At 35.9% G+C, this 8,106-nt stretch overlaps 1 pseudogene; it reads left to right on the top strand.

Moving 5' to 3' along the window:
* Nucleotides 1-1,616: 1,616 nt before the first annotated feature.
* LOC141516083 (calmodulin-like) lies at nt 1,617-2,853 on the top strand (annotated as a pseudogene).
* Nucleotides 2,854-8,106: the final 5,253 nt, after the last annotated feature.

The raw sequence follows: 8,106 nt of genomic DNA, 5'->3' as shown, positions 1-8,106 counted from the left end.
TCAAAGGGCAGTAAAACTGAGCATGTCCTTTGATCTAGCAATGCCTCTACTGGTTCTATATTCCAAAAGAGATCACAAAAAAGGATTTTAAAAAACTCCACATGTACAAAAATGTTTTTAGAAACTTTTCATAATGGCAAAAAATTAGAAATTGAAATTCATCAATTGGGGAATGACTGAACAAATTATGGTGAATGAATGTGATGTAACACTATTGTTCTATAAGAAATCATGAGGTTTGGGACTTCAGAATAGCCCAGAAAGACTTGCATGATCTGATGGTGAATGAAGAAAGCAGAAATGAGAAGAACATTTAATACACTAACAGCAACATTAGATGATGATCAACTATGATGAGCTTGTTCATTTCAGCAGTACAATAATCAAAGACAATTCTAAAAGATTTGTGGTGGAAAATACCTTCCATATCCAGAGTGGAGTTTAAATACAAACCAATTTTTAAAAGTTGTCTTATGTATTATGCCTTTTTCCCCTCTCTAATGTTTTTTCCCATTTTGATTTGATTCTTCATTCACAACAAGACTAATATGGATCTATGTTTAGTATGGTTATACATAATCTATATTATATTGCTTTCTTTCAGGGGAGGGGGAGGGAGAAAAATATAAAACTCAAAATCTTGCAAAAAAAAATATTGTTGAAAACTCCCATTGCATGTAGTTGGAAAAATAAATAAATAAAATATTTTAAAAATAGGGTTTACAAGCAAAACTATATTTTCCCTCAGGGATACTTACAAGTTTCCCTAGTCTTAAAAACAATTTCACTAGATCCTATCATACTGTCAGGCTATCAGGCTATCTATCTTCTCCACACTTCTTAGCCAAACCTCTTCTAAAATTTGTTTAAATTCTTCCTAATCTCTTCTCCTTCACTCCCCACCTTCTTGCACCCTTTTGCACTGGGTTCTGACTTCATCGCTACTTGAAAGTGTTCTCTCCAAAGTTACTAATAGTCTCTTAAATATCAAATCTAATGGTCTTTTAGTATTCTTTACCCTTCTCAGCCCATGCATTGTCTCTGACATGGCTGATTATCCTCTCTTAGATACTTTCTGCTCTCTGGACTTGTGACCCGATCTCTCCTATCTGATCAGTCACAACTTCTCACTTTCCTTTGCTGGTTCATTACCCAAACTGTAGATGTCCCCCAAAGTTCTATACTAGATCCTCTTCTCTCTTCCCCATATATTCGCTCTCTTGGTAACCTCATCAGGTTCCCATGAATTTAACTACCATTTCTATGCACATGACTCACAGACTATAAATCTGGTTTCCTGTCTCCAGTTTCAGTTTTATGTCGCCAATAGCCTCTAGTTTTCAAAGTGGATTTCCTGAGGATTTTTCCTATTTAACACGCCACCTAAAAACTCATTATCTTTCTCTCCTATTTCAAACTTCCCTATTTCTTTCAAGGATACCACCGTCATGACCTCCGGCGGCAGCGGCGGCGGCGGCGGCTCCGGCACTCGGGCGGCGGCGGCAGGCGGAGCGGCCCGAGCAGCGACCGCGCCGGCAGCCCCGGAGGCCGGAGCCGCGAAGCGGACGGTGGTCCGAGCGCAGGGCAGCTGAGTCGCCTCCCGAGCGGCGCCCCCACCTCGCGGGCTCCCTCCTCGCCCCTCTTGCGCACCATGGCTTATCAGCTGCCTGAGGAGCAGATTGCTGAATTCAAGGAAGCCTTCTCCCTATTTGACAGAGACGGCGATGGCACCATCAGGACAAAAGAACTTGGAACTGCCATGAGGTCGTTGGGTCAAAATCCAACAGAAGCAGAATTACAGGATATGATCAATGAGGTGGATGCTGATGGTTAATGGCACTATTGACTTTCCTGAATTTTTGACCATGATGGCTAGAAAAATGAAAGATACAGACAGTGAAGAAGAAATTCGAGTCTTTGACAAGGATGGCAATGGTTACATCAGTGCAGCGGAACTACGTCATGTAATGACAAACTTAGGAGAAAAACTAACAGATGAGGAAGTAGATGAAATGATCAGAGAAGTAGATATTGATGGAGATGGACAAGTCGACTATGAAGAATTCGTACAGATGATGACTGCAAAATGAAGACCTCCTCTCACCTTTTTCCCCCCTTCTAGATGAATCAAATTGAATCTTTTACTTACCTCTTGCAAAAAAAAAAAAGTTCATTTATTCATTCTGTTTCTGTATAGCAAAACTGAATGTCAAAGTACCTTCTGTCCACAAAAAAAAAATCTGCATGTATTGGTTGGTGGTCCTGTCCCCAAAAGATCAAGTTACACATCAGTTTTACAATATAAGTACTTGTACTACTACCTTAAATGATAAGGAAGCACTTAGTGAACTCCTTAAAATTCCATTTGCTAATGATTATTACACTGTTTGGGCTGGCCAGTTTTTCATGCATGCAGCTTGACAATTGAGCACAGTCAGACATTTGTATTAAAAAAAAAAAGAAAAACAAAAAAAAAAGTAAAAATGTACCCATGTGGGTTATTTAGTTCAATTTGTTAGTATAAATTGTCATAGCTGGTTTACTTTTTTAAAAAAAGTAAATACAATAAAGTAAAATTGGTTTACCTCAGGATGGTATGCAGCAAAATGGTGGAAGGATGCAGAATTTCAAGATGTAGCCCTAATGGTGGTTCTTCTGTACTTGTGTGCTCCAAACCCTAATGATGATCTGAAACTCTGGATGGCATGTCTGTGTTTCTATTGGTTTAGCATTGTCTGCATTGCACTATAGTGAAACGGATGTCAGGCTGTTACCGTTCACACAAAATTTTTGAAAAGAAAACTTCACCAAGGGAGCATCTTTGGACTCTCTATTTTGAAAACCTTCTGTACCATGACTTGGAGCTGGCAGAGTAGGCTGTAGACTTCAGCACAACTATCAACATGGCTGTTCAAGATATTACAATTTATGTCCATTCCAAGTTGTAAATGCTAGCCTTTTTTTTCCAATAAAAGACCATTAACTTAAAAAAATTTAAAAAAAGATACCACCATCTTCCTAGTCTCCCAAGTTTATAACAGCATTATCCTTAGCTCCTCACTCTTTCTCACTTTGGTTGGCACATCTTTCTGTTTCTACTTTACAAAGGCTCTCAAATGCAAACCTTTCTCTTCAGCGCACTTTACCTAATCACTTCTCCCCTGAATTATTACAATTGTTTTCTAATTGATCTCCTTACCTCTCCTCTCCAGTTTATCCTACATAATTGTTACCAACATGATTTCCTTAAGCACAGATCTGATCATGTGTCTCTCCCTTACTTAATCAAGTCTAATAGCTTCCTATTGCCTCAAGAAGTCTAGAATAACATATAAACACCTCTGCTTAGAGCCTTTTATAACCTGACCCCAAATCTATGATTTAGTCATATTGACATTTTTAAAAATTCCTTACCATTTCTATGCCTTGGCAGTAGTCATCCTCAATACCTGAAATACATTCCCTCCTCACTTTCACTCCAAAATTCCTCTCTTCCTTCATGACACACTTCAAGGTCCACTTTTATATATAAAATCTCTCCTGATCCTTCCTCAGAAAGTATATTAACTACTTTGAATATATTTAAATTGTATATATTGCACTTAATTACTCTGTGTGCATCCATACATACACATATATACACACATACATACATAAATATACACACCAATGGAAATGAGGAAAGAGTACCTTTTAGGCACGAATGCTGGTTTCTGCAAAGGCATAGAAAAATGATAAAGAGCAGAGGAAATGTCAATTTGTCTGGATTACAGATTGTGAAAGGTCAAGTCCAATAAGACTGGAAAGAAATGTTTGGGACTAGCTTGTAAATGACTCTGAAAGCTAAACAGTGGGGTTTATGGTTTAAGTTTGTATTTATTAACTTTATGTTTCTACCAAAATAATAATAATAGGAGCCCATTTAATCCTCACAACAATCTTGGGAGATATGGGTTATATATAACCCATATGATTACCCTTATTTTTACAGTAGCACTTCTTGTCTCCTTCATTTGAATAAAAGCTTTTTGAAAATAAGGTTTATTTCATTCTTTTAATGCACCTAGCAGAATTTCTAGAACATAGGAGTTTGATAAATGCTTATTGATTATTGATTGATTGATATGTTTCTTCCTGCTCTCAGTAGTATCTTCCTTTGTCTCCTTCCCAGAAATCTGTCATAAATGAATTCTCATGACTCCATTGTGCCCCTGTTGTTATTACTGTTGCTAGAGTAAGGTTTCCAGTAAGTATGCCAGTTACATTTATAATTGTATAATTATAATGTATGGATTGTATAAGAACTGTTAGAATTAGCTAACAATTATTACTGGCTCCACTCTCTGCTACCATTACTGCAGAAACAAAAAAGTCTTTTTTTCTCATTAAATTTCATTTTTAGTTACACATTCTTTCTATCACATCCATTGAGAGAGAAAGAAAAATAAAACCCCTGCTATCAAAATATGTTTTTTAAAAAAAATCTTCTTAATAAGTGACCATAGCAAAAAAAAATCAACTTATGGCCATCCTTTTGATGATAAGAAAAATAAAGTGCTTTATTTCACAAATTTTATGTATAATGGATGAAAGTCTGGTTGATTTGGTCATTTTGGTCATCTTATTAGGTAATTTATATCCTATTTTATTGTATGTCATAGTTCATCCCATAGTGTGGGAAATGATTTGTAATATGATCCCAGTGCTAATCCCAACAGTGGGTAGGAGAACTATAGTCAAAAACTTTAGCTTTTGGCACACGCTGACAGATGTTATCATATAGTTTTATAAATGAATCATTCAAAATCATTTTTTTCAAGGTAAATCTATAAACCCTTTTAAAAAGCTGAGAATTGATTTTTATCCCTGATGTCAGGAATATACGGTAATTGTTAAATTATAGCAATGCAATATTGATGGATTGCAAAGAGGATGTCTACCTTTATTGTTTTCTTTTCTAATTGATTTGTTTGCTAATGGAACATGGATAATGGATAATGGATTACTGAAGGACAGACTTTTTCCATTTTCCCTAGGACATTCCCATTTGAAAGTACATCCAATAGTTATAATTATTAATTAGCTTCTCAATAGAATGTTGAGATTTATTTGTGTCATATATTTATTAAGTTCCACTTAAGTCCAATTCCAAAACCTCATTGGTGTGCAGAGGTGACTCTGAGCTCTTAAAAGCTGTGCTAGTGAAAAATAAACTTACTACCAATATACCAGTACTACCAATCTAGAAAAATTTCAGATTCAGGGTCAGTCCTGTCTGTTTTCTACCTGTGGTCCAATGTCAGTTTAAGTAAGCCCAAGATGATTTATCACTAGCTTAACTACATGGTAATAAATTCTTTTACTGTAACAATTCTCCAAAACTTTTATTAATGTGATTGAGTGCAATCTGAATAGGTGGAGGGAATACTCACATGATGGAAATTGCAAAGTTTTGAAGTACTGAATTATACTAATCAGTCATACATTCCCATAAATCAAAGTTGTAGTTAATCTGTATGAACTTGGTTAAAGAGTAAAAAAGTTTCATGAAATTTTCTTTTTGGTTTGCTTTGAAATTTCTCTTTGGCTGTTTTTCAAAGTTCTGGGATGAGGGTTCTATTTATCTTGGAAGAACTCCAGACTCCATATACCACTTCTCTCTATTATAGTAGTCAAACACCATTTGATAAAAGTTGCTGACTGTATGTGTTCTGAACAAAAATTATTTGTTATCTTTCTTGTAACTATTAAAATTATTGTCTTTCAGACATAGAGATTATAAGCATTTTATTGTTATAAGTAGATTTAAACAAGTTCATTGGAACCATAAATCTGAGTTCAACAGCACACCAAGTATGAATCTATACTTTAAATATGAAACTTTGAGAAAATCATCAAAGATAAAAAGAATAATAATGAAAAAGCCAATATGGAAATTTTAGCTTGCAAAAGATTTGGTGTGAAGGGGTCCCCACATTCTGTTGCAATTTAAGAAGTACCTTTCCAAAGTTGCATCTGAGAACTCAAATAATCTTTCCCAGTTACAGAAGACACTCTAATCTACCTATTGAGACTGCCATCACATGGCATGCATGGTCTTGCTGTTACTTTATCTCTATTATATTTATTCTTTCCTACATTAGATAAAGCAATATTGAAGATAGCTATGACCTTGTGAGCTTCAGATCTTTAGAAGAATGAGCCACCAGATCTACTAGCAGAACCCTGGGATCCATCCTAAGAGAGGATTAACCTCAAAGCCAGATACTAGGCTTTATGGGCAAGACTACTGGCTATGCTAACCTCAGAAGAGAATTTTTAGGGGGCAGATACTTTGTAGCAGATGCTTTAAGTATGAACCACCTCTTCCCAGGAAAAGAGGATGGGAAGAGTATGACCCTTCACCCCTAATGTGTTATAATTTCTGTTCTTGCAACATCTTCACAATAATCACACCTATGTAAAAACTAATTCATGTTAATTGGCTCAATGACACTGGGGTGCTAATTCTTGGTGGTTAACATTGCAGAGAACCCCAGGGCTATGTATATAAAATATAACACATCTGAAAGGACTTTGAAATATTACTAAAATAAAAGACTTGTATTGTTTGATGTATTTTTGCTTTGCAAACAACACCACCCCTGCTATAGGGAGAGAACCAAATAAAGCTAGAAAGGTCCCAGTTGCCCAGGAAGCTGAAAAGCACTTCTATGTCCTGGGATTTTGAGATATTTTTACAAAGGAACTTTGGGAAGACCTTGGGAATTACGTTTGGAAAAACGTCATTGTTGTTCCAGATTCCATCCCAGCTGATAGGGGAGTACATGAAGCAATGGACATCTGCCATTATTCACCTGAGAGCCACAAAAGGAGAACAAAGGTCATGGATCTAAGGTTCAAACCAGATAGATGTGCGTTCAAATAGGCAGCTGTGATCAGCCAGAAACCTTTGAGGGCAAATTGCGTCAGACACAGGTTTCTAAGATACTCCAAATCCAGTTCTTGCCTGTTTTACTTTTAATTTCTTCCAGGACTTAGGTGAAGGAAGTTACTCTCCCATAAACCTGTCTGATCACTTTCTTCCCATTTCTCTGATCACCACAGGTATGAAGGTTGGGAACAGAAAATAAATGGAACTTATTACTCTTGGCTTCACCTGAAAGCTTATTCTTCTAAATGTTTATTTGCATTTTTATGCTACTCAAAATTGCTATTAAACTTATGACCATTTCTGTGATTGATGTCCAAATTTTTGAGTATGAGGTATGAAATTAAGAGAGAGAAGCAATTAACCTCAAAAACATCTCACATAAGGAGTCACTATTTTATCATTTATTTGCAGACGATAGCTCTATAAATATCTAGATAGAAGGTTTCTGATTTCTTACCATATACTGTATGCTGGCTTGTCCTAATAGACCATTAAAAAGTGTGGTAGTAACTTAAGTGAAGCAACTCAGAAAAAAACTGAATCAAACACTATGAATCTACTTATGAAATGAATTATCATATCATTCTGTCTTCTGGGACCCCTTGAAGCTACACTAAAGTTAGACATTTTTCAAAATATTTTTTCAGAAAAAACAGTTCAGCACTCAAGCTATCCAGTTGTTGTTATCCCTTGCCCTTCCTATATGAACAGATCACTTCCTCTCCCATACTAGTTTTTGCAAGAAAACCATGATATTTTACAGTCTACTTTGTCACATATGGGAAATCAATCCATCTATATTGAAGGAGAGTTTGTTCATTATGAAACAGGAATTATGAAGAACATAGTGGAAGGGTCAGACAGATATGGAGTGGTAGGGCTGAAGGGCATGGGGATGAAAGAGCCAGCATAGGGTTTAGAGAGGGGTTTTACTTTTCAGCAGCCTGAGATTCAAGTACATAGGGATAGGTAAAGTAAGAAGGAAGGGAGTTTATTATTCATTGAACAATAAGTCCGGGCTTGATGAAGACAGATAAATATAATGTTCTCCTTCTGTGAAAGAGACATAACTAGATCATTAACATCACTGTCCAAAAATATTCATAATTAAAAACTATGACACTTTAAGAAAAATGTTATTATATGATAGCATATAACATATGACATTATTT

The sequence above is a fragment of the Macrotis lagotis genome, chromosome 3 (genome assembly GCF_037893015.1).
Source record: "Macrotis lagotis isolate mMagLag1 chromosome 3, bilby.v1.9.chrom.fasta, whole genome shotgun sequence".
NCBI lineage: Eukaryota > Metazoa > Chordata > Mammalia > Peramelemorphia > Peramelidae > Macrotis > Macrotis lagotis.
This window is presented reverse-complemented; position numbering and strand designations above follow the sequence as displayed.